A 27,757-nucleotide genomic window follows, 5' to 3' on the forward strand; every position below is an offset into this window, starting at 1 on the left:
CTTCCCATGACTTTTCTGCTGCCTGGGCTTTCTCTACAGCCGCCACCAATTCACGTTTAAGCTTACGAACTTGATAGTCCAATTCGATGCATATATCTGTAGCCTCTTTATACCTTGCCTGCAACGTTTCTTCACGGCAACCATTGGCGTCTTCCGATATTTTTAGAGCAACTTTTAGCTCCTTATTTCTTGACCGTAACTCCGCCATGTCACGGATTTTCTCCTCCAATGCTTTTTTAAGGCTGCCCATTTGTTCTTGAGCCGGTCTAAACCCACCTGTCATATTGGATTTCTTCTCCAATATCTCCATCCACCGATCCCGAACCACCGGTTTTTCACTTCATAGGGCGCTTCCTTAACCAACCTTTCTATAAAGTCATATAGGGACTGTACCACAGTCGTATCTATTTCATCGATAGACGCAGAGTCTATGTCTATATTCGTTATTAAACTGCTTATCTCTAACTGAAGTTCGGTCGGTGCCGAGGTTCTGCCTAGCTTATCTTCTAGGGTAAGAGACTCCATCGCCTCCTTCTTTTCATCTACAGCCGCTATGCTCAAAATCGAAGCTTCACTGGCTAACTGTCTCACCGTCACCGCCTTCTTCTTTGCTGCAGTCTCCTTTTGACTCAGTATTGTATTTATTTCAATTTTTATTTTATTTGTTTTGGATTTTTAACCAAGCTGACAGAATTTCCTTGACCTTTAATGTAAATTCTTCAGCCTCTATTCCTCCACGATCGGTCACTGATCCGGCTCGAAGGACCAATATAAAACGAGCAGATAAAGTGTTGTTATACCAACCAACCATTAGGCGTGGATTTTCAAAATAATGTTTTCCAAGCAACCATAAGGCGTGGATTTTTAATTTTTTTCCAAACAACCATAACCAATAACCCACTGTGTCAATCAGGCAACCCATTAAAAACCTCCTAAAATCGATTTCGTATTTTTGATTTGCTCATTTTTAAAACTCAGCTGGCTTTCTACCTGTCACCTGAACGTTCCGATTGTTTATATTGATTTGATATTAGTACTTGTCGATGACATTATTTTTGTCCGAACACAACAAAAAATAAATAAATTTATTTTAGTTGTTGTTATTAAATAAACATTGGTAATTCTCAGTTGGAATTCATTTTTTTTTATTTCAGCACAAACAAGCTGCTTAGCCAGCATGTGTTTGAAGCCAATAAAATACCAGCCAGAGAGGGCGAAAAAATAAACCTGTCAATGAACTTGACATTGCCCAACCATATTTGTAAAACAAACATTCGAAAAATAAAACAAACAGAGGCGGAGAGGGAGAGATTAAAAATTATCAACAAACATTAACGCTTGGGAATTTAAAACTCACGTAAACATGGCAAAAGGGATTTTGCACAGTCACGTGCCGCTAATTTGTTTAGTTTTAATGGGATTTTTCGGGAAAAGGGTTTCTGGAGACACAGTGTCATAAGTCAAAATGCCTTCTATAAATAGAAGATCTTGAACAGATAAATTGAAAACATTTCTTTATTGAAAAATTTCCGACATAAGTATATTCTCGTCTCAAAAACCAAAACGTGGATTTTGTAAAGAATATTTTTTGGGGCATGGATTTTGTAAAGAATACTTTTTAGGGATCCATACAAAGTCTAGATTTTTTAAAAAATATTATTTAGGGATCCATACAAAATCTAGATTTTCTAAAGAATATTTTTAGGGGTCCATACAAGGCGTGGATTTTGTAAAGAATACTTTTTAAGGGGTCCATACACGGCGTGGATTTTGTAAAGAATACTTTTTAAGGGGTCCATACACGGCGTGGATTTTGTAAAGAATACTTTTTAAGGGGTCAATACACGGCGTGGATTTTGTAAAGAATACTTTTTAAGGGGTCCATACACGGCGTGGATTTTGTAAAGAATACTTTTTAAGGGGTCCATACACGGCGTGGATTTTGTAAAGAATACTTTTTAAGGGATTCATACACGGCGTGGATTTTGTAAAGAATACTTTTTAAGGGGTCCATACACGGCGTGGATTTTGTAAAGAATATTTTTTTCAAAATCACATTATAGTATAGCCTCCACACAACCGAGAGGTACGGGTGCGTAGGCACTATGGTTCTATATTTTTGTTGGGTTCTCATATAGAATTTTATAGGTCTATTCACATTTAACTTACTTCAATTTAAGAACCTCAATGTCGGGTACGTACCTGAAATAAAAAAGGAGAATTTTTAATTCAGTTTTTAGTTGTGATTCACGTTTTGTATGGTAATTTAAAATAATTCATATACTATGAAACATTAAAAAAGAAATAAAAACCCTTGTGTCATCAAAAATTGGCGCCCAAACGACAATCCCAAATCGTGGAACAAACTATTTTAATACAAACAGGTGAAAAAGTGGATACCCTCCACCATAGGTATACTGCCAGGTACTTGAAATGAAAATGTAGGGAACATACCAAAATGTGGACCTATACCGACAATTCTACAAACCGATTTATGTAAACCATTATATTTTAGCTTGGTATATCAATACCTTCCTTCAGGATTATATGGGGGATATGCCTAAATACTGGCCGAAATATTTCATTAATGTCAGGGGTTTTTATCACGATATACTTAGAAGGCGGAATAATTCCAACAGATGGCTAAATCGTCTTAGAATTCCATACTTTTATGGGGACAACCCCTACACACGGAACAAATCAGATAACTATTTTAATATAAAACAGTAAAGATGGACGGGACCGACTATATGATACCCTTCACAACTTTGGCATATTCAACAGATAAATCCTATATGGCAGCTATATCTAAATCTGGACCGATTTTCCGCAAAACTTAAGACACATCACTCTAGACCTAATTCAGTACGCTGTGCCAAATTTCGTGCAAATCAGGAGATGAATAGGGACTTTGGTGGACCAATTACATTAAATCGGACGAAAATATATATGGGAGCTATATCTAAATCTTAACCGATTTTCAGGAAGCTTAACACACATCATTCTATACCTAATTCATTACGCTGTGTCAAACTTCGTGCAAATCGAAAGATATATAGGGACTTTGGTGCACCATTTACATTAAATCGGACGAAAATATATAAGGGAGCTATAGCTAAATCTGTACCGATTTTCAGCAAAACTTAACACACATCATTCTAGACCTAATTAAGTACGCTGTGCCAAATTTCGTGCAAATCGAAAGATAAATAGGGACTTTAGTACAACATTTACATTAAATCGGACGAAAATATATATATAGGAGCTATGTCTAAATCTGGACCGATTTTCTGTAAAACTTAACACACATCATTCTAGACCTAATTCAGCACGCTGTACCAAATTTCGTGCAAATCGAAAGATAGGGACTTTGGTACACCATTTACATTAAATCGGACGAAAATGTATATATGTGAGCTATATCTAAATCTGGACCGATTTTCAGGAATTTTAACACACCTCATTCTAGACTTAATCCAGTACGCTGTGCCAAATTTCCCCCCAAAATTCTTGAAATTATGGTTACCATTATATGGGGGCTACCAGAAAAAGTGGACCTATATTTATAATTTTTAGTGGGGGAATTTGGTACTCAAGAACCCCTAAAAATGGGAGGTACCATTATATGGGAGCTATGCCTAAACGTGGAGGGATATAACCATCTTCGAACTTGAAAAGAACCTGTCTCCAGACAAAAGACTCTATGCAAATGTTGGCGATCTATATCAATTCGTTTAGAGGCTAGAGTGATTACAACAGATAGACAAACGGATATGGCTAAATCGTACTTTGCAGGATCGGAAATGATTATTTCGATGAGTTACAAACGAAAAAAAAAACAAAATTAATATCCTCTCCATAGGAGGAGGGTATAATAGAGGGCGAATATAAAAATTTTTTGTAAGAAGATTTGTTACCAAGTACAACTACAAAATACCAAAAATGTGGTCTAAAACCCAAAATACCGAAAAATTGTGGGAGTTTCAGTTATATTGGGGCCACCAAGTGGACCGATATGTCTAATTTTAAGTGGAGGAATTTGATACCCAATATACCAATTTCAGCGTATTTTGTAGAAAAACGCGCTCGAGAACCCTAAATCATTAAGTGAATTTTTTCACATTAAGATTTATAGGCCTTTCACGAGGTTACCCTCAAGTAAAAATTCAAAAAGTTTTATAATACAAAATTTTTTATGTGATGTTCTGACGATAAAATAATTGTCATTAGGAAAAAAAATTCTTAGAAATACTACCCAATATAGTAGGCATTACAACAGATTAAAAAATATCAGTTCATAATGGTAATGTTCACATGTGTATTTTCCAAATATTTTTTATGTTCAATTGAAAAATTGGGGTTCTAAATTTTCGGCCCATACAGTATGTAACTACTTCAAAACCGTACCTTCCTTTTGTAAATTATAGAAATTCACCTTTTGGTATGACTACTGAAAATTTCAAGTTTTGTTTTTGGTATTTAACAACGTTACCTAAAATTCAACGAGGCGTACAAAAATATTCAACATCCCCACTATGGCAAAAATTTTTGTACGGCCGTATTACCCAAATACGTCGAATCCATTTCTCTTATCGGGCCAAACAAAATCGCGAAACAAAATTAGGAAATTATAAAATTTGTTCAAATATTTTATATTCTTTTTGAAAAAAAAAAAAAATATATTTGTCTCTATTTTCAACTAATGAAAAAAAAACAAAACTACGTTCTGTCATAGTTGAATTTTTTCAACTTTGAAAATTCGTACGTCGACGTATTTCGGTAACATTCATATAAATACATGTATGTGTCCTACTTTTGTGGTGAAAAACTTCGAACGAGCTAGTTAAATTTTAGGTAAGGCTGTAATAATAAACTATTTGAGTTCATTTTTCCCACACAGATAAATATGTACTCATGGTGGAGTTGGATAGGTTGTTTATTATTATTATCTTTGACAGAAAATTATTAAAAAATTTAATTTCCAAAAAAAAAAAAAAGATTAAAAAATATTTTTTGTCAGGAGTGGGATTTGAACCCACGCCCTCAGAGAGGACCAGAACGCTCATCGTACGAATTCTGTTTCGAACAGAACAAGTTATTACACTTGAGTCTGGCGCCTTAGACCGTTCGCCATCCTGACATAAAAAAGTGAAGTAAATCAATGATTCCACTTTCACATGTGTGAATAATAATTTCCATGTGAAATTTTCAAAATTTGGCAAAGCAATTGCTATTCTACAAATGACAACATTTTTAAGTTTTTTATCAAAACATTGATGAAATAGTTTTTTAATCACCCTAAATATAAAAAATGTTAATTAAAATTCACATTGAAGAGGAAATTTGAATTTCACAATTCCTTAAAATGTTATTCATTTTTGTAGGGGTGAATATGATTGAATTCAATTGTTGAGTAGATAGGTTATCCACATGGCTCCTTACATTCATATGCAAAATTATTTTACATCAATTCTCATATAAACTTCTTAACATTTTTCTGTGAATTTCGCACCTCGTCTTTCAAAACGTCTTTAAAAAACATATTTTATATTTCAATCATAATGTTTATATTTTAAAAATATTTATATTTTCTTAAAAAAATAAAATAAATAAAAATAAAAAAATATTTTGTCAGGAGTGGGATTTGAACCCACGCCCTCAGAGAGGACCAGAACGCTCATCGTACAAATTCTGCTGGAACAGAACAAGTCATTACACTTGAGTCTGGCGCCTTAGACCGCTCGGCCATCCTGACCTACACGATAGCTACACATCCAACTAACAGACATTTGGTAATCTTTATCAGTGTTCATATTATCTTCCTGATAAGCATTAATTTATCACACTAAAAATCAGTGTATAGTTTTTTCGTTAACACAGCAATTTGTTTACTTTTTTGATTATGATTTTTAATTTTCTGTATTTATTTCATTTATAATACCGACATTGCCAGTAGAGTTGTGGCATTAGTTTCAACAATTATACATAAATTAGTTACTATCATCTTCTAGCTTTTCACATTGTTGTAATGAACACCACCAGCAGACACACAAACAAACTAACAACATTACTTAACTGAATTTAATTTCAGTAACGAATTACAACATTTTTCTTTTGTTGTTTGTTTTTCATGTTGCAACATGTTGTTGTGGAAAGGTTAGTTGAATGTTGCAAATAAATAACTAACATTAATATTTAATATCTTTGGTACATACGTATGTGAATTTGCGTGACTTTGTTTGCAGAATGGCAGCAGAGATGTGTGGGGTATTTATTTTTCGGAAGCAGATCATATTTCAAATTAATTGAAAAATTGTTTTGTAAATTAATGTCAGTCAGGCGAAGAAAATTGTGGAAGAAATGATATTACAGAAGAAATTGGAAAATTCATTTCCTAAGAAAAGAAAAAAAAAAATAAAAAAATACATTAAGTGATAAATTGTATTTAGAAGATGGGTCGTCAATTTATAGTAGACCCCTTGGAGAGTAGACCTCTCCAGAGTCTTCAAATACAAAAAATCATCCAGGGTGTATTATTTATAGATGGCCTATATAAAATATCTCAATAGGAGACCTTATGTGGAGGGTCCGTTTTCTATCCATAGAATGCATTATGAAGGTTCCTCCATCACGAAGAGTCTTCTTATCCATATGAGAGACCTCATGAAGGTTCCTCCATAGAACAGATAGAGGGTATTCTCCATTCATAGAAGAAATTGGAAAAACTATTCGTCCTAAGAAATGAAAAACTACAAAAAGTGATCCATTGTATTTAGAAAATGGGTCGCCAAATTATAGTAGACCCTTTGGAGAGGTCTACTATAAAGTCTTGGGGAGGTCTACTAAGAGTCTTCAATTAAAAAAAAAACTTCATCCAGAGCATTTTATTTATAGATGGCCTATATAAAATACCTCAATAGGGGACCTCATGCATGGTCGATCTTCTACCCATAGAATACTTCATGAAGGTTCCTCCATCATTAAGTCTAATATCCATATGAGAGAGATCTCATGAAGGGTCTTCTATCCATAGAATACCTCATGAAGGATCTTCTATACATAGACGGATCCCAGGATATCATGACAGTATACATCTATTGAACATCGGGTATAAAGATCGACTTTGGGTATGGAACCTATAGTACGTTACACCCAATATTCGGTAATTGGGGGGTTTGGTCATGTTATTCATTCGATATGGCGTAATATAGTATAATGGGTTTTCATTGAGTCTCAAACATCCCTACCAGAAATGAGCCATATTGGTATCTTTTAAGTGTAGTTCCCATAAAATCAATATGATTGGCTGTAATTTGGTATCGCAGGTTCTCATTGTTTGCAAATATTCGGAGATGTATAGTAAGAGTCTTCAATTAAAACAAAAAAAAAAAAACTTCATCCATGGTATTTTATTTATAGAAGGCCATATAGAGAGAGGTCTAATGAAGGGTCTTCTATCCATAGAATACCCCACTAAGGGTCTTCTATTAATAGAAGACCTTGTGAAGGGTCTTCTTATACATATACGGATGATCCCAGGATACCATGAAGGAATACCTCTTATCCACACAGAAGACCGCATGAACGGATTTTCTATGCGCCTAGAAGACCGAAGTAATATTCATCTATATAACATAGGCTTCATCTATCTATATATATACCTATAACCTATAAGCCTCTTCTTCTGTAGACAGAAGCCCCTTCATGAGTTCCTTGAAAGACAGATGAGGTATATTCATGTCCAAAATGTTTTTTGTCAGGAGTGGGATTTGAACCCACGCCCTCAGAGAGGACCAGAACGCTCATCGTACAAATTCTGTTTCGAACAGAACAAGTTTTAACACTTGAGTCTGGCGCCTTAGACCGCTCGGCCATCCTGACACATGAGGCAGGCTGTAGTGAATACAGTTTATGAATGTAAGAACGGAAAGCAAATTTCATAAGAGAATTTTGGAGCTTGAGATTTGAAACTCGTTCTTACAGATAATAAGAACATTTTTAATAAAATATATATTTTAAAAAATAATTTTGTCAGGAGTGGGATTTGAACCCACGCCCTCAGAGAGGACCAGAACGCTCTTGTACAAATTCTGCTGAAACAGAACAAGTTATTACACTTGAGTCTGGCGCCTTAGACCGCTCGGCCATCCTGACGTACGAATATGCTGGTACGAAAAACGGAAGTTAAGAATTCGAACATGAGGAATATTATTAAAGTTGTCGTAAATTAAACTTATGTAAAATAATAAAAATATGGTATTATTTAGCCAAATTTTAAATCGTATTTGTTTATTTTCGGAAAGAACACATCCGTGAGTCGGAATCAAAAGGGGACGCCAAAGCCTTTCTCCGTATCACCCTCAACAATTTTCCCCTATCTTATAGACTTTTAACAATAACCCTTTTCTTCCACGGATTTTTTACTTTTTTTATACTTTCGATCGATATTATTTATAGAAATTATATTTGGCTATTACTTTTTTTATAATTTTTTTATTATTTTCCACTACTATAAAAAACTCTTTGTCAGGAGTGGGATTTGAACCCACGCCCTCAGAGAGGACCAGAACGCTCTTTGTACAAATTCTGTTGGAACAGAACAAGTTATTACACTTGAGTCTGGCGCCTTAGACCGCTCGGCCATCCTGACATGAAGGCTGATATTAGCTTATTCTGTTCATCAATACCAAAGACAAATGTTTTAGTTTTTTAACTATTTTTATTTGTTGAATAAATTTTTAAAGTAATATTTTGAAATTAATTACCATTATTTAAAAAAAAAAAAAAAATATTTTCGAAATTAAATTTTGCAATTTATTTTCCACCACATAATAGGGAGAATAGAAGGGTCTGTCTATAGAAATCCCCATAGAAATGTCATATAAAAGATAAAATAGTAAAATTTACACGCGTTGCTACTATCTAAGATTCTTGCTATTGGAAATCGGATATAAAGGTCCACGTTTTGGTAAAATACCTCCCATTTTTTGGGGCACGTTTCTCAACCGAATTAAATCTAACTAAGTAGTTTGGCCCACGCTATAATATATTGGTGCTGGTGTTTTCGGTTATTTTAACCAAACATCAATATGGGCCCAATGTCAGAGAAGCCCCCATACGATGGTAACCCCAACCTTCGGTATTTCAAACAATATTTTATGTTGTGGATAAAATTAAATGGAATTTTTGTATAGACCTCATGAATTGGTTATAATTTTATATACCAAAAATTTTTAGAGTATTGTTCCCATATGTTCATAGGTCCTGCACCTTTATAGATATTTTTCTGGTCTTAGGCGTATATACCAACCGAAAGGAATATATTTTAGCATAACAATGTGACATATTTCAGTCAGCCGTTCGGTACATTAGTGGGTAAGCATCTTATTCACAGAACATATTCAATATAAGTCCATGATTAAATAAAGTTCACGCGAAGGTTGTGTGCAGTTTGATATTAGGATGGGTAAAAATAATTCTATTATTTTTATATGAACTATAGGACTTTATTTAACATGCTTCGGAACGTCCGAATATGCAACGTATTGTTGTATGATTTGTAGCCATTTTAAAGGCAAGTTCATAATGTCTCTCTCATAGAAATCTTACTCTCTATTAGCAAAAAATCTAGTAGTCGATTTTCACAATTCTCCATAGATACCAATTTTCGTGTACCAAATTTCTCCACTAAAAATTATAAATATAGGTCCACTTTTACTGGTAGCCCCCAAAATTTTACTGGTACTCCCAAATGTTCAGTATTTTGGATGTTTTGGCCGCATTTATCTACCGAATTAGCTGTAATTTAGTACTTTTAGTTCTTATTGGGTAGCAAATCTCTCCACTACATATTATAAATATAGGCCATTTTTTTGGGGTAGGCCTTATATAAGGGTACCCTCTAATCGGTAATTCGGGGTTTCTTCGAATTCAAAGTAATTTGATTTTGGTAGTCGTGTATGGTAACAAATCTTCCACCCAAAAAACATTAATTTTCATATAATTACATTTTTATACCCTCCACCATAGTATGGAGGGTATATTAATTTTGTTTTTCCGTTTTTACTCATCGAAATAATCAATTCCGACCCTATAAAGTATATATATTCTTGATCGGCGTAAAATTCGAAGACGATCTAAGCATGTTCGTCTGTTGTAATCACGCTAGCATCTAAACGAATTAAGATAGATCGCCAAAATTTTGCACAGAGTCGTCTTTTGTCTGCAGGCAGGTCAGGTTCGATGATGGGCTATATCGATCCACGTTTAAGCATAGCTCCCATATAAGGGTACCCCCCAATTTCCGGTATTTTGGGGTTCCCCACTAAAAACTATTTTTCTACTTTTTTGGTAGCCCCCATATAAGGGTACCCTCCAATTTTTGGTATTTTGGGGTTCTTGAGAGCGGTTTTCAACCGAATTCGCTGCAATTTGGTATTATGTATTCGTATATGTTAAAAAATCTCCCCACCAAAGATTATTAATATTCGCCCCCTTTTAGGGGTAGTCCCCACATAACCCCATTTTTATATTAAAACTAGCATATACCCGCTACTTCGTCAGCGAATGTGGGAAGTATTTAAAACCCAATACCAACCAATATAAACACTTTTAAAACCGTTTAGTACCAATGTTCTCTTATAGTACTCAACCCAACACACAAATTCTGACCGCAAAATATATCAAGCACTATACAAAATTTGGTGTCATTTAGTTAAATTTCCAAATTTCAAATATAGCTTCACCCAAATCCAAATTAAGTACCAGTTAGTAAACATAAATATATAAATTGTCATAACTTCCTACATTAACATACAAATTTCCAACACTTCCCACATACCCCAATCTTAATTTCAAATTTCAGGATTCTATCGGTTCACCTAAATCCAATTTGTTTCAAATTTAGTGCCATTTAATACACTAGGTACAAATTTGCATTACTACCTACATCATGCAATCCAATGAAAATCTTATTACTCAATTTCAAGATTTCAGCTCTATCGGTTAACTATTAATCCAAACTGTGTCAAATCTAGTGCCATATAGTACACATTAGTAGACATTTCCAAAACTTTCTACATACCCCATTCGAACCCCCCAACAGTGATCCTAACCACCATTTGGTACCATTTAGTAAACATTATTACGAATGTCCAAAACTTTCTACACAGCCCAATACTACACCCCGACAGTGATCCTAACTTCAAATTTCAAGATTCTAGCTCTATCGGTTTACTTAAATCCACATTTGGTACTATTTTGAAACTGTAACCCAAACTGTAACCCTAACTCCAAATTTCAGGATTCCAGCTGTATTGGTGCACCAAAAATTTAAATTGTACAAAATTTAGTACACATTTGTACGAATTTTAAAACTTCCTACATACCCCAATCCTACCCCCCACACTGATCCTAAATCCAAGTTTCAGGATTCCAACTCTAACGGTTCTCCCACTTTTTAAATTGTACCAAATTTAGTACACATTAGTACAAATTTTTAAAGCTCCCTACATATCTCAATCTTAAACCTCAACAATGATCCTGACTCCAAATTTCATGATTCTAGCTCAATTGGTTCACCTAAAATTCAAATTGTACCAAATTTAGTACCATTTAGTACGAATTTCAAAAACTTCCAACTTAACCCAAACCAACACCCCCACAGTGCTCTAAAATCTAAATTTCAGGATTTCAACTCTATCGGTTCACCCACAATTCAAATTGTACCAAATTTAGTACCATTTAGCACGAATTTCAAAAACTTCCTACTTAACTCAAACCACCACCCCCACAGTGATCCTAAATCCAAGTTTCAGGATTCCAATTCCATCGGTTCACCCACAATTAAAATTGTACCAAATTTAGTACACATTAATAAAAATTTTTAAAACTCCCTACATATCTCAATCTTAAACCTCAACTATGATCCTGACTCCAAATTTCATCATTCTAGCTCAATTGGTTCACCTAAAATTAAAGTTGTACCAAATTTAGTACCATTTAGTACCCATAAGTAATAATGTCTTAAACTGAGTCCTGACCCCAATCCTACACCCCTACAGTGATCCTGACTCCAAATTTTATTGTTCCCGCTCTATCGGTTCACCCAAATCCAAATTGTACCAAATTTAGTACCATTTAGTACGAATTTCAAAAACTTCCAACTTAACCCAAACCAACACCCCCACAGTGCTCTAATATCTAAATTTCAGGATTCCAACTCTATCGGTTCACCCACAATTCAAATTGTACCAAATTTAGTACCATTTAGTACGAATTTCAAAAACTTCCAACTTAACCCAAACCAACACCCCCACAGTGATCCTAAATCCATGTTTCAGGATTCCAATTCCATCGGTTCACCCACAAATTAAATTGTACCAAATTTTGTACACATTAGTACAAATTTAGTACACATTAGAACTCCCTACATATCTCAATCTTACACCTAAACAATGATCCTGTCTCCAAATTTTATGATTCTAGCTCAATTGGTTCACCTAAAATTCAAATTGTACCAAATTTAGTACCATTTAGTACCCATAAGTAATAATGTCTTATACTGAGTCCTGACCCCAATCCTACACCCCTACAGTGATCCTGACTCCAAATTTTATTGTTCCCGCTCTATCGGTTCACCCAAATCCAAATTGTACCAATTATAGTACGATTTAGTACTTTTCGTACACATAAGTAACAAATTTCCAAAACTACGTACATATCACAATCCTATACTCCGACGGTAATGTTACTTTCAATTTTCAGGATTCTAGCTCCATGTGTACCTCCAAATCAAATTTGTACCAAATATAGTACCATATAGTACTTTTCGTACACATGAGTACACGGTTTCAAAATCATCTCCTTATATCGACCCTACTTTCCAACCCTAATTCGCATTCCAAATTTCAAGTTTTTAGCTCTATCCGTTCTCATGCTACAGAATTGTACCAAATTTAGTACATTTTCGTACCTTTCGGATAGTTGTAGTTCGAATTTCCAAAAACCCTTTGGTACATCTATCCTACACTCCATCAGTGACCCTCAGTCCTAATTTCAGAGTTCTAGCTCTACTGGTTCGCCAAATACAAATGATATCATATTTAGTACTTTTTAGTACTTTTCGTACCCTTCTAGTACGAATTTCCAAAAACCCAGCCTTATCTGTCACATTTGGGCCAAGAGTGACCCTCACCCAAAATTTCAAGATTCTAGCTTCAGCCGTTTCGTCTGGGCGTTGATGAATCGTTAAATCAGTCAGTCAGTCAGTCAATCACTTTACTCTTTTATTAGTATAGATAGTTAACTGATTTGGACACGGGTATATGGAGGTAACCCGTATCCCACCATAGTATGTGACATAGGCTTTAATCGAAATTGTCCGTTTATACCCTACATAGAATGGATCTGTAAGATGTTTTAGTTGATTTATCCATCTGTTGTAATTATTCTTCCTTTGGGTCTTTCGTGCACTATTTACCTAAAATCGGACGAAACTATATATGGGATCTATATTTAAATCTGAACCAATTTTCCCCATTTTCAATTGGGTTCATCCTAAGGCCAAATAAATGAGCTGTGCCAAATTTATCCACTTTGAATCATAAATGCAACCAGTACTTTAGTTACAATTTAACATGGGCAGACAGAAATGCAAAAATCGACTCAGAAATTTCATATATTTTATAATTATAATTTTATATTTAAGTATTCATATGGGAAATAACAAAATTCTTTTAAAATTCCATTAAAAAAAATTTTAAAAAAATTTTTTGCGAACACATTTATGATTTTTGGTACATAGGTTAAGAAAAAGTATGCTGATTCGAAATCTGTTCGCGTTCACAAATTCGAATGCTGCGCACAAAAGTTATAGCGGTTTTAAATCTTGTATTTCAAATATAAATTAAATGGATTCCTATTTGTTGTAATTCGCGAATTTCTTCACAAATGGTTAAACACCATTGTTTTCTTTGCATACTAGTCAAATCACACTGAAATACGTTTTAATAGTCGCGAAAAACAAATAGAAACATGAAGATATTGGAAAATAAAATAATTTAATTTTTGAATTAAAACATTATTTTTTTTTTTTTTTTTTGAATTTTCGATTTTTTTAGTGTGGTTAAGAGGATACGGTTTTGCCTTAATCTTCTAAAATATACGACGCTTTCTTCTGCAAATTCTTTTAGATGATTGTTAAATATCCGTAGATTCATCTGATAAGAGTTTCGACGTCATTAATGGCTAAATATATTGCACTTACAATACATAAAAATGATCAATATTGAAAAGCTTGCAATTCGCGAATTAGTTGAAATCAGTTGATGCCCATGCGATTTTCGTATAAACCGAATCAATGTCTTTCAATAATTATTAATTTTTTGATGTTTAATTTAGCGGTCAAAGTGTGCCACTCGATGCACTTTACTATGCAAAAACCCTAAAAATGGCTAAAAATCACGCAACGTACATACGATTTTTATGCGCATCCGATTTCAGTAATCTCCTATGAAAATACGCAAAAGGACACCTATTTTAAAAGGATCGGTTAAGAACCGCGGATGTGCCTCCACAATCAATTTTGGATAAAATATGCATATTATTCGCGTATAGATGTATTTTTGACCTATCTCCACACAGATTCGCGAATTTGACAATACAAGCATAAATGCATGTAAAATTAATTCGAAGAAAACCGCAATTATTTACGCGAATTTGTCAAAATAAGTTTTTGCAGTTTTTCCCACATTCAAGATACCTATATCCGCCGTTTTATTGGACGGAAGTAAACTTGGATGGGCTCATTAGATCCGGCACGTAAAAAAACTAAAATCCACGGAATTTGAATGGACCTTCTTAATTTTAGACTCAAAAAATATTTTTCGGGCTCATTAGATCCGGCACGTACAAAAACTTTTAGACTCAAAAAATATTTTTTTATAAAAATTTACGCACCAAATTTTCGTCTTTGAAACCCAATTGCAAAGAAGCTACAGTGAGCACATTCATGAGATATACACTAAATGAAGCAGAATCACGAGTTCTACAATCCTATAATTAGTTTATTCTATTATCTGGATGCGCATCCTAATTATAAGAAGAATTCAAAAAACACGGAAAATCCGGCTTCAAAATGTCAGCATCCATTTTGGGTGGATGCAGTGATTATATCGAAAAATCATACATTGTCATACATTGTCATCATACATTATTGTCCATGGGGTATTGTGCAACTTAGTCACTGATCACATGTGCGTGCGTTGTGTAGTTTAGCCACAAATCGGGAACGAACACAAAAAAACTCGTTAGCTTCAACAAATTTTCACCCAGTTTTGTACATTACCACCATCACAGCTTCCACGCTACTTATTATTTATTACCAATATTTTAAGATTTTGACAAGAACACTTCATTTTATAGAATTGAATTTTAATTATATGCAATATGTTTATAATTCGCGAGTTATAACCCTGCAAACCTCAGCTTCAAGGAATTTAAAAGATTTTTGTAATTTCCCATATATTCTTTTTAAATTATATATGCCCTTATACTATAACATTTATATATATTGTATATTTTTTATAATAATATATTTTTAGTTGACATCTCTTTTGATTTTATATTTTTTATAATTCTACATTATTTATAATTTAATATATTTTATAATTTAATATTTTTTTATGATTTCATATACTTTTATTAATTTTAACATTTGTATAATTTTATATTAATGTTATTTATATTATTATATATATATATATTTTTTTTTAATTTAAAAAAAAATATATAAATTTCAACTTTAAAAAAGTATTTTGTCAGGAGTGGGATTTGAACCCACGCCCTCAGAGAGGACCAGAACGCTCATCGTACAAATTCTGCTTCGAACAGAACAAGTTATTACACTTGAGTCTGGCGCCTTAGACCGCTCGGCCATCCTGACTTCTTACAAGCCCCCAAAATATTTTCATCTACAAAATCCCAAATTCAAACTTATTTCTCATATTATAAAAAATACACTGAACAAAATAGTGTCTTGGTAAAAAACTAACATTTTAGATTATTACAAATTGCTGTAATTTGCACAACTGCTTTTCAGTTACTTTTTTATAGTTCTATTTTTTTTTTTTTTAAATAAAAATTCTTGGCATTCTTAGGTCGCTGCCGTCCGCTCGTCACATTATTGTTATGAGGTTTTTGCAGTACATTTGCCGGACACTATCTAAACCACAGATGAGAGAATCTGGTGGTGGTGGTTAGTTGGCAAAAAATAAACTGACGAAGCTGTGTGTTGGTCCACGACAAATCAACCTAACCTAACCAACGAACGTCAACCGCTATTGAATATCCATCGATAAAATAAATCAACTTAAAAGAGGACAAAAAAAAACACATAAGCCTGGCCTAGTCTGTAACCACCAATTGAGTTAATTTTCGATAATTTAAACTTCAAACGCAAATGAAGAATGTATTTTTTTAGATAACTTGTGTGTATGTGTGTGCTTTTTTGAAGCGGTCTTGTTAAGACGTTCAACAAATAACTGAAAATCGTGATATTATTTAGATGGCAAATTTTATGGCAAATTTTTTAGAGGAAGAGAGTGTAAGAGTATGGGAATTTTTCCATCACTACTATGAACTATTTTTCGGAGGAAAAGAAAAGTGTTTTAAAAAATTACTTTTACAACGAAATAATTTGTTATTGGAAAATGTTAACAAAAATTGCCGATAATTTTAAAATTTAATAGACAGATATTCGATAGTCAGATTATGTAAGTTGTATAACCAGACGGAAGAGGCAACAGAGTGTAAAGTGATATGGAATTTGGATGCAAAAAATGTATTGAAAAATTTCGAATAGGGGATAGCTAGGGTATATTCTAAAACATTGGAATTGTATTACAAGGATACCAATACGATTTCCAATATTTAAAATAATACGAATAGAGAAAGGCCTAAACCGATAATATCAGCAATTAATATCTTGAAATTGATCACAATCTAGGTCTATATAAAAACAATTTGAATTATAGAAATGAATAGACATTACAACTTCGACCTGAATTTTACCCTAAAATTAAAAAAAAAAAATTACAAAAAAATTCTATAATTATTTTTTTTCATTTTACTTAAAAATTTTGAAATTTTAATTTAAAAATACACAAAAATTGCATTCAATTTTTAATTATATTTTTAAAATATATATTTTTAATTATATATATATATATATATATATCTGCCTTTACTATTTTCAACTAATTAATACTAAAAATATGTGACTCAATGTTAAGCACTGAAACTAACAGACACCTACTTCTACATAACACTATTTAATTCTTTATAAATTCCCCCGCACGAAACATTCTTTTGCCCAAAAATAAATTTAAATGCCAAATACAACAACAACAAAAATACCAACTACAAATTAACTTTTTTTTAAATTGCCAGACATTGTGGCGTAACATTGGTTGAGCACTTCGGCATTCTATTTTTAGATTAACAAAACTTTCTTCGAATTTGCTTTGATCATTCATTCGTTGTTGTGTGTGCTCATCATTTGTTTGTGTGATACACACAGGTCAGGATGGCCGAGCGGTCTAAGGCGCCAGACTCAAGTGTAATAACTTGTTCTGTTCAAAGCAGAATTTGTACGATGAGCGTTCTGGTCCTCTCTGAGGGCGTGGGTTCAAATCCCACTCCTGACAAAATATTTTTTTAGTTTGATATATTTATTTAAAGTTAATAATATACAGTAAATAATTGAAGACACATAATTGAACAAAAAATTAGAAAAATTACAAAAATAGAAAATTAAGAAAAATTAAAAGAAAATAGAAAATTAAGAAAAATTAACAAAAATAGAAAATTAAAAAAAATTAAAAACATAGAACATTAATAAAAATTAAAAAATAGAAAATTAAGAAAAATTAAAAAATAGAAAATTAAGAAAAAATAGAAAATTAAGAAAAATTAAAAAAAATAGAAAATTAAGAAAAATTAAGAAATAGAAAATTAAGAAAAATTTAAAAAATAGAAAATTAAGAAAAATTAAAAAAAAAATTAAGAAAAATAAAAAATTAAGAAAAATAAAAAATTAAGAAAAATAAAAATATAATAAAAATAAAAAATTAAGAAAAATAAAAACATAAAGAAAAATATAAAAAATAAAGAAAATTAAAAAATAGAAAAATAAAAAATTATGAAAAATAGAAAATTTGGAAAATAATAATAAAAAATTAGAAATAAAAAATAGAAAATTAAGAAAAATTAAAAAAATAGAAAATTAAGAAAAATTAAAAAATAGAAAATTAAGAAAAATTAAAACAATAGAAAATTAAGAAAAATTAAAAAAATAGAAAATTAAGAAAAATTAAAAAAAATTAAGAAAAATAAAAAATTAAGAAAAATAAAAAATAAAAAAATAAAAAATTAAGAAAAATAAAAAATTAAGAAAAATAAAAAAATAATAAAAATAAAAAATTAAGAAAAATAAAAACATAAAGAAAAATATAAAAAATAAAGAAAAATAAAAAATTAAAAAATAAAAAATAAAAAAATTAAGAAAAATAAAAAATTATGAAAAATAAAAAATTAAGGTGTGTATAAAATCCATGTGTATAAAAAAAAAAAAAAAAAAAATAAGAAAAATATAAAAAATAAAGAAAAATAAAAAATTAAGAAAAATAAAAAAATAAAAAAATAAGAAAAATAAAAATTAAGAAAAATAAAAAATTAAGAAAAATAAAAAATTAAGAAAAATAAAAAATAATAAAAATAAAAAATTAAGAAAAATAAAAACATTAAGAAAAATATAAAAAATAAAGAAAAATAAAAAATTAAAAAATAGAAAAATAAAAAAATTAATAAAAATAAAAAATTAAGAAAAATAAAAACCTTAAGAAAAATATAAAAAATAAAGAAAAATAAAAAATTAAAAAAAAAATAGAAAAATAAAAAATTGTGAAAAATATAAAATTATGAAAAATATAAAATTAGGAAAATAAAAATTGAAGAGAAATAATGGTCTCATATTGATAACGCATGGTAGGGTGTGTATAAAATTCTCATTATATTGTAATTTAAGGGTAAAGATATATGTATGTGGGTCTATACCTGAAGGTTGATAAATATTGATTACATTGTGTAGAAATTACAGAACATTTGGAGTTATCATTATATAAGTGTGTAAGTCTAATTGAGGACCGATGTAGCTCAATTTTGAACATAACATTTTATTGTGTCACAATACCTTCGCTCATCGTTCATATTAAACCGGTAGGTATTTTTATATATGGGCAAGGCCTAAATGCGGTCTGATATATTTCATTCTCGAAACTGATGTTCTAGTTCTTTGTCTCGAACGTAGAATGATTACAACAGATGACTGAATCGACTAAATCGTCATAGAATTCGATACTTTGTAGGTTATAAACTGATAATTTCGAGTACAGAATATCCCCCATTACCAAATACGACTACAAATTAACAAAATACAGCAAATTCGGTTGAAAACATCGCTTAAAACTCTCAAAAGTGCTGAACATTTTGGGGTACCAATATATGGGGGCTAACCCAAAATTTGGAAAAGACCCACGAAAAACACATCGACACATACCGCCTATTCGTCAACTATATAGCCGTATTCGACAGCCCTATCTGTTCAGAGGTGTTTAAAGCCATGTCCACGTTCGGCATTCCTGCAAAATTAATATGGCTATGCAGGATAACTTTAAGTGGCACAAGGTCAGCAGTTAAAGTCGGAAAGGACTTATCGGAGCCTTTCAATACCGAACGAGGATTCAGACAAGGTGACAGTTTGTCGTGTGATCTTTTTAATATCCTGCTGGAAAAGGTCATATGAGCCGCAACGGTGAACCGAAATGGCACTATGTACACCAAACAACAAATTTTACTCGCCTGTTGGTCAGGAGCATGCACCAGCTGATTAGTACAATTTGGCTAGAGGAATGCATGCCCAATAATTGGAACCTCTGCATCCTGTGTCCCGTGCACAAATATTGAGACAACACGTTATGTGCCAACTATAGAGGTATTAGACTTCTTTCCATCGCGTATAAAGTGCTATCCAGTGTGATATGTGAACGATTGATGCCAATGGTCACTTACATTATTGGACTATACCAATGTGGCTTCAGACCTGGCAAATCCACCATTGACCAGATTTTCACTCTGCGCCATATCATGGAAAAGACCCACGAAAAACACATCGACACATACCGCCTGTTCGTCGACTATAAATCCATATTCGACAGCCCTTTCTGTTCAGAGGTGTCTAAAGCCATGTCCACGTTCGGCATTTCTGCAAAATTAATACGGCTATGCAGGATAACTTTAAGTGGCACAAGTTCAGCAGTTAATGTCGGAATGGACCTATCGGAGCCCTTCAATACCGAACGAGGATTCAGACAAGGTGACAGTTTGTCGTGTGATCTTTTTAATATCCAGCTGGAAAAGGACATATGAGACGCAAAGGTGAACTGAAATGGCACCTCTGTACAACACATGTTACTCGCATACGCCGATGACATCGATATAATGGGTCGAACATTGCGAGAGGTAACAGCCACCTTTGAACAAATTGAGGAGTCTGCCAAAGTGGGTCTGGCAGTAAATGACCAAGCTGGTGGTATCAACGCGCAAGACGTCCAGTAGACTCGAACCAACTGTGGAACTTGAGAGCTGTAGTTCTCACGTAGTTAAAGATTTTATATACCTTGGTACTGCCATAAACAAAACGAATGACATCAGTTTTGAAATTCGGAGAAGGATGGTGATGGCCAACAGATGCTACCATGGTAAGCAGTTTAGAAACAAGGCCACCTCCCGCCAGACCAAACTCACACTTTACAAGACGCTGATACTACCCGTGCTGTTATAAGGATCTGAAGCATGGGTACTTGCGCAAGCAGATGAGGCAGCTCTTAAAGGTTTGAAAGAAAAATTATCCGAAAGATCTACAGGCCGATCTGCGTCGACGGTGAATATCGTCGTCGAATGAACCACGAGATTTACAATTTATACGCGGACATGGACATAGTCGTATTGAGCTGCAGCGACTACGGTGGCTAGGCCATGTTGTGCGAATGAATGAGAATGTCCCAGCTTAAAAGGTATATAAAAGCGAACCTTCATACCATTCGGTTGAAAAACGCGGCCAAGAACCCCAAAATACCGAAAATTGGGGCTACCCCTATATGGGGGCTATGCGAAAAAATTGACCTATATTGGGGCTACCAGAAAAAGTGGACTTATATTTATAATTTTTAGTGCATAAATTTGGTATCCAAAAATAACCAAATGTACAAAATTTCAGCGAATTCGGTTGAAAAGCGCGCTCAAGAACCCCAAAATAACGAAAATTAGGGGGACCCTTATATGGGAACTATTCCTAAGTGTGGAACGATATGGTGTGGAGATTTGATACCCAATAATAATAATAATACAAAGTGCCTAATTACAACGATTGGAAAGCCGTGCAAAAAAAAAATATATTGATAATTTTTAGTAGGTCGATTTCGTATCAGATGGGAATCCAAATTACCAAATTGCAACCATTCCGGCTAAAAAGCGTGCATCGATGTAGGCCATCTTCGAACTTGCCTGCAGAAAAAAGACAACCTTAGGCCAAATTTCAGTCGATAATTGAATTAAAACATTTTCTGACATACATTTCTATGTCAGGATGGCCGAGCGGTCTAAGGCGCCAGACTCAAGTGTAATAACTTGTTCTGTCCGAAGCAGAATTTGTACGATGAGCGTTCTGGTCCTCTCTGAGGGCGTGGGTTCAAATCCCACTCCTGACAAAAATATTTTTTTTAGATAATCACACAATTTTTTTGGAAAATATTCAGAAAAATGTATATTTGAACATTTATATAAAATATTGAAATAATTAAAAACAACTAGATACAAATCGATTTCTTTTTTTTTTAATTCAAACCTCTTCAATAATTTTGAATGAATGCACATGTTTTGATACGTGAAAAAATAAATTCCTTTTTTTATAAAACGCTACTTCAGATTTTTTTCATGATATTGTCTATTTCAGATTTTTTTCCATTACAATTTATTTCGGATTTTCATAAAACAATAACTGAGCTCCTGTTAATGTTGGTAAAACTTTGCAATATTCACATGAGAATTATAACACGCATACGAGAAACCCCATTCGATTTGATGTAGCTTCTTATGTCAGGATGGCCGAGCGGTCTAAGGCGCCAGACTCAAGTGTAATAACTTGTTCTGTTCAAAGCAGAATTTGTACGATGAGCGTTCTGGTCCTCTCTGAGGGCGTGGGTTCAAATCCCACTCCTGACAAAATTATTTTTTTAAAAAAATTTAAAAAGAAATATTTTTATTAAAAAATATTTTCCAATTTTTCCTAACAATGAATTGTTAATTCACCAAAAAAAATCTGTCATTATCTCTTCCACATTTGTTGTTATTTTTTCCATTTCCATTTGAAATATAATGCCCCATCATAATATGTATATGCTTATGATATTTTGTTGTCGTCTTAAATTTTGTCTTTTACCTGTAATCTTGTCATTAGTCTACACAAGGTGTCAATGTTCGTTTACAATGATACCTCTCCGAAAACAAAAACAAAAAACCACAAGACGGCACACAAATGAAATCGCCAGAAAAATAATAGTAAATGACATAAAAGCCTCTTAAAAGTCAAACACAAGTAAAGTGATGGAAAAACGAAACCCCAACAATTAAGGGGACCCCCCCATTCTCGGTGTCAAAATTTTTTTTGATTTCATTCGAATCTACTCTAATTCTAGAATGTTCCTACAAAATTTCAAGTGAAAATCTCAAGAACTCTTGAAGATATAGCCGATTTATTGTGTCAGCATCAACTGACGGCTAAAGGGCTTCTCAAACTTTAAACGCGTTTTTCTCAAAACGAATGGCGGGCACGATAACTCAAAAACTAATAATCCAATCGGTTTCAAATTTTGACACGTTTCTCTGGGAGTGTGTAGCTCTCGTATGAACTAGGATAAAGCCAATCGGTGAAGATCTTCCTTATTTTTTAACTTAGTTTGTGGTAAAAAATAGGCGATTTTCCATAAAAAAATTTTCAAAGTTTCGCCATTTTGTTAATTGTTGTGCGAAGTCAATAATCCTAGTTCATACGAGAGCCAGACATGTCCTCTTTCTAACACAGTTGGAATTTTCGGATTCCGATGTTCCAGTGAGGAGTTATCATGCCCGCCATCGAAAATATGGACTTTTCTTTGAACCCCAAAAACAACAACAAAACAACAACAACAAATTTTGGTAAATTATTTTTCTTCTTTTTTAAATATTCAAATATATATGTGCAAAGTTACAAGAATGTCCCTATTTATTTACCAGCCCATTTAAAATCTTAAAAATAAAAAATCGAGAATGGGGGGGGTTCCCTTAAATGAAAAAAACAAACAACAACCAAAACCAAATGAATTGACAACAACAACAAAATAAGTAAATACCATGACATAAATGACAGAGCAATTATTAAGAGGTTCTGTTCAAACCAAAACGAAACTGGACTTTAATTAATGAAAATCATTAAAATAATAAAAGACAATCATAATTAAAAAAATAATTAATTTACAAAAAAATAATAACCTTGACTTTACATCAGAAGTACTGGTGGCAGCGGGAGTTCGGAATCAACCCTAATCATGAATTTTTTAAATAATATTTTTTCCAAACACGTGGATTTTTTAAAAAATATATTTTCAAGGCGTGGATTTTTTAAAACATATTTTTTCATGGCGTGGATTTTTTAAAAATCATTTTTAAAGGCGTGGATTTTTTAAAAAATATTTTTTCAAGGCGTGAATTTTAAAAAAAAATATTTTTTCAAGGCGTGAATTTTTAAAAAAAAATATTTTTTCAAGGCGTGAATTTTTTAAAAAATATTTTTTCATGGCGTGGATTTTTTAAAAAATATTTTTTCAAGGCGTGGATTTTTTAAAAAATATTTTTTCAAGGCGTGGATTTTTTAAAAAATATTTTTTCAAGGAGTGGATTTTTTAAAAAATATTTTTTCAAGGCGTGGATTTTTTAAAAAAATATTTTTTCAAGGCGAGAATTTTTTTAAAAAATTGTTTTTTCAAGGCGTGGATTTTTTAAAAAATGTTTTTTCAAGAACCATTCCAAGGCGTGGATTTTTTAAAAAATGTTTTTTCAAGAACCATTCCAAGGCGAGGATTTTTTAAAAAATATTTTTTCAAGGCGTGGATTTTTTAAAAAAATATTTTTTCAAGGCGTGGATTTTTTAAAAAATATTTTTCCAAGGCGTGGATTTTTTAACAAAATTGTTTTTTCAAGTCGTGGATTTTTTAAATTATAGTTTTTTCAAGGCGTGGATTTTTTAAATTATTGTTTTTTCAAGGCGTGGATTTTTTAAATAATATTTTTCCAAGGCGTGGATTTTTTTAAATGATATTTTTCCAAGGCGTGGATTTTTTAACAAAATTGTTTTTTCAAGTCGTGGATTTTTTAAATTATAGTTTTTTCAAGGCGTGGATTTTTTAAATTATTGTTTTTTCAAGGCGTGGATTTTTTAAATAATATTTTTCCAAGGCGTGGATTTTTTAAATAATATTTTTCCAAGGCGTGGATTTTTTTAAATGATATTTTTCCAAGGCGTGGATTCTTTAAAAAATATTTTTCCAAGGCGTGGATTTTTTAAAAATATTTTTCCAAGGCGTGGATTTTATAAAAAAATATTTTTCCAAGGCGTGGATTTTTTAAAAAATATTTTTCCAAGGCGTGGATTTTTTAAAAAATATTTTTCCAAGGCGTGGATTTGAAAAAAAATATTTTTCCAAGGCGTGGATTTTTTAAAAAATATTTTTCCAAGGCGTGGATTTGAAAAAAAAATATTTTTCCAAGGCGTGGATTTTATAAAAAAATATTTTTCCAAGGCGTGGATTTTTTAAAAAATATTTTTCCAAGGCGTGGATTTGAAAAAAAAATATTTTTCCAAGGCGTGGTTTTTTTTTAAAAATATTTTTCCAAGTCGTGGATTTTTTAAAAAATATTTTTCCAAGGCGTGGATTTTTTAAAAAATATTTTTCCAAGGCGTGAATTTTTTAAAAAATATTTTTCCAAGGCGTGAATTTTTTAAAAAATATTTTTCCAAGAAACCAACAAGGTTTGGATTCTAAAAATATTTTTTCAAGAAACCGACAAGGCGTGGATTCAAAAAATATTTTTTCAAGAAACCAACAAGGCGTGGATTCTAAAAATATTTTTTCAAGAAACCGACAAGGCGTGGATTCAAAAAATATTTTTTGAAGAAACCAACAAGGCGTGGATCCAAAAATTATTTTTTCAAGAAGCCAACGAGGCGTGGATTCAAAAAATATTTTTTCAAGAAGGCGTGGAATTTTAATTTTTTTTTAAGTAGCCAACAAGGCGTGGATTAAAAAAAATACTTTTGGCAACCCATAACTTATTGTTTAGACCCGCCCTGCTTTGATCCACTCTTTCCAATTTTTTTATTATTTTCGTAACAATCTGCCGGCAAAAAAATCTATATTTTTTCTAAACGTTTTGTTCGGTTTTTGTTTGATTTTGTCAAGAGTACAAAAACCCCCAGCGCCAATTCAGCACAAAATCTAAAAAAACCGAAATGTAGAACACCAACCATGCGCCTGTCATTTGTGTGGAGGTTGACGATGATGATTGTTGCTTTTGTTGTTGTTGTTATTATTTTTCTGTCTTCTTATTCATGTAAAGCTTAGGAGGAGAAAAAAAGGTCATTGTTCCCATTGTTGTTGATCTATGGCATTGTTCAAAATCGGGGGAAAAAAGAATAGAATCAATAAATTCATGCATAGCTACAATGCAGCAGCAGTATAGCATTTTGTATTATTTTTGAAATTGTTGTAGTTGTTGTTGGAAAAAAGTAACAACTAAATGTTACTATTTTCTTGCTATTACTATGGCAAAATATGGGAAAATTTTTTGCTTTGTGAAATTGGTCTTTTTCCACCACTCTATCTCTGATATATGACCCCATTTCTGATAAATACGACCTCATCTTGTTATGCGGCAGTGTTATCTAGGGGTAATCTATAACACCATATAGTTCTTTTTTCTCCATCATCAGCATCATAATTATCATCGTCAGTTGTTTAGTTCCTAGCTTCATGGCGCTGTGTCCCACATAAATAATTTTGAAAGTTTTTTGTGAATTCGCTGTATCCCTGCGAAGGCAGTTCAGTACGAACTATAGACGAGTTGTGAGCAAGAAATATTCCACCTTTCGGATGAAACGTTGAAGCTAGGATCTTGAAATTTATTTATTATAATCAACGCCATCTATAATTCATTTTTGAGAGCTGCTTTTAGTTATGCTTTCTATGTATAAAGCATACTTTTAGGAGATCATTAAACACAAAATTTGTATCGCATTTCGCACAATGTAATTTAATTTAAAAGATTTTACAGGAAGAAAAGGACCGGTATATTTCGTCTTCGAATTTTTAATTATAGACTATGACCAAATGGCCATCATGAGCACTCTTCTAGGACTGTATCCTTTTTCGGGAAATTTTCCGTAACCAAATTGCAATATTGCTGACATATATCTTCGATGATCTCACAAATTCCATATTCGACTTATTCAATCGACACCGCAAAGTAATTTTACTCGACCCCAATAGAAGAAATCGGAGGGTGTTATAAATCATAAGCTAAAATCTTAAACTGTATTTATTATAACAAAACGCCATATACAATTCAATTGTGAGTACAGCTTCTAGTTATACTTTCCATGTATAAATCGTACTTTTAGGAGTTCATTAAATACAAAACTTTTATAGTTTATTTTTAAGAATTTACTGGGAGAAGAAATATCTTCAATATTCTCACAAATTATATGCTCCAGCTCAATCGACGCTGGGCAGTTATTTCACATGCCCCCCAAGGAAAAGTCAGAAGGTGTTAAATCATAAGATCTCGTTGACCAATTATGATCGCCTCTTCGAGTGATGACACGATTAGGAAATTATTCCCGCACTAAGGCAATGATTTTGTTGCTTGTTGATTGTAGAAATGCAAATGAGTGGTGACCATCTTAGAAGTACGCCACATCTTTGAGGCTAGGATTGTTAAATGTATTTATTATAACCAGCGTCATCTATTATTCAATTTTGAGTACTGCTTTTAGTTATGATTTCTATGTGTAAAGCATATTTTTGGGGGTTAATAAAATACAAAATTTTTATATCATTTCGTACTGTATAATTTATTTTTAAGATTTTACCCGAAGAACTGGACCGGTGTGCTTTATCTTCGGATTTTTAGTTATAAACTATGACAAAATGAGCACCACGAGCCCTCTCTCAGGCCTATAAACTTCTCAGGAAATTGCTATAACCAAATCGCATTTCGATATTCGCACAAATTATGTATTCGAGGAAGAAGTCCAAAGCTGTTAAATCATAAAATCTCGTTGGCGTATTATGATCAGAACTTCGAGTGGTCACACTATTGGGAAACTATTTTTTGTTTGTGTGGCACGTAACGTCGCATAGTTAAAATTATACGTTCTCCATATCAATACCATTTAACTCAAGGTTGGTTATTAGAATGTCAGAGAGATTGAATTTGGTTTTTGATTTAAGCCTCTCTTCTTACAAGTATTGGAAAACCACTTTGAAAAAATGTTGTCTTTCGAAATAAAATTTTTGTCACAAGTACGAACCGCAAAAAGAATATTACA

At 32.3% G+C, this 27,757-nt stretch overlaps 8 non-coding genes across 8 annotated transcripts; 3 read left to right on the top strand and 5 right to left on the bottom strand.

The window, feature by feature from the left end:
- Window positions 1-5,629: 5,629 nt before the first annotated feature.
- Window positions 5,630-5,755, bottom strand: Trnal-caa (transfer RNA leucine (anticodon CAA)). Its single transcript has 2 exons — window positions 5,718-5,755; window positions 5,630-5,674 (listed from the first exon to the last, which is right to left on the bottom strand). It is a non-coding gene; the product is annotated as a tRNA-Leu (tRNA).
- A 1,999-nt stretch (window positions 5,756-7,754) lies between these two features.
- Window positions 7,755-7,881, bottom strand: Trnal-caa (transfer RNA leucine (anticodon CAA)). Its single transcript has 2 exons — window positions 7,844-7,881; window positions 7,755-7,799 (listed from the first exon to the last, which is right to left on the bottom strand). It is a non-coding gene; the product is annotated as a tRNA-Leu (tRNA).
- A 148-nt stretch (window positions 7,882-8,029) lies between these two features.
- Window positions 8,030-8,154, bottom strand: Trnal-caa (transfer RNA leucine (anticodon CAA)). The gene is made up of 2 exons: window positions 8,117-8,154; window positions 8,030-8,074 (listed from the first exon to the last, which is right to left on the bottom strand). It is a non-coding gene; the product is annotated as a tRNA-Leu (tRNA).
- A 370-nt stretch (window positions 8,155-8,524) lies between these two features.
- On the bottom strand, window positions 8,525-8,650 carry Trnal-caa (transfer RNA leucine (anticodon CAA)). Its single transcript has 2 exons — window positions 8,613-8,650; window positions 8,525-8,569 (listed from the first exon to the last, which is right to left on the bottom strand). It is a non-coding gene; the product is annotated as a tRNA-Leu (tRNA).
- A 7,166-nt stretch (window positions 8,651-15,816) lies between these two features.
- On the bottom strand, window positions 15,817-15,943 carry Trnal-caa (transfer RNA leucine (anticodon CAA)). The gene is made up of 2 exons: window positions 15,906-15,943; window positions 15,817-15,861 (listed from the first exon to the last, which is right to left on the bottom strand). It is a non-coding gene; the product is annotated as a tRNA-Leu (tRNA).
- A 1,635-nt stretch (window positions 15,944-17,578) lies between these two features.
- Trnal-caa (transfer RNA leucine (anticodon CAA)) lies at window positions 17,579-17,705 on the top strand. Its single transcript has 2 exons — window positions 17,579-17,616; window positions 17,661-17,705. It is a non-coding gene; the product is annotated as a tRNA-Leu (tRNA).
- A 3,992-nt stretch (window positions 17,706-21,697) lies between these two features.
- On the top strand, window positions 21,698-21,824 carry Trnal-caa (transfer RNA leucine (anticodon CAA)). Its single transcript has 2 exons — window positions 21,698-21,735; window positions 21,780-21,824. It is a non-coding gene; the product is annotated as a tRNA-Leu (tRNA).
- A 387-nt stretch (window positions 21,825-22,211) lies between these two features.
- Window positions 22,212-22,338, top strand: Trnal-caa (transfer RNA leucine (anticodon CAA)). Its single transcript has 2 exons — window positions 22,212-22,249; window positions 22,294-22,338. It is a non-coding gene; the product is annotated as a tRNA-Leu (tRNA).
- The last annotated feature ends 5,419 nt before the right edge of the window (window positions 22,339-27,757 follow it).

This window comes from Musca vetustissima, unplaced genomic scaffold, assembly GCF_032173495.1.
Source record: "Musca vetustissima isolate MV318-11 ecotype Yass unplaced genomic scaffold, APGP_CSIRO_Mvet_v1 utg32568, whole genome shotgun sequence".
Classification (NCBI taxonomy): domain Eukaryota; kingdom Metazoa; phylum Arthropoda; class Insecta; order Diptera; family Muscidae; genus Musca; species Musca vetustissima.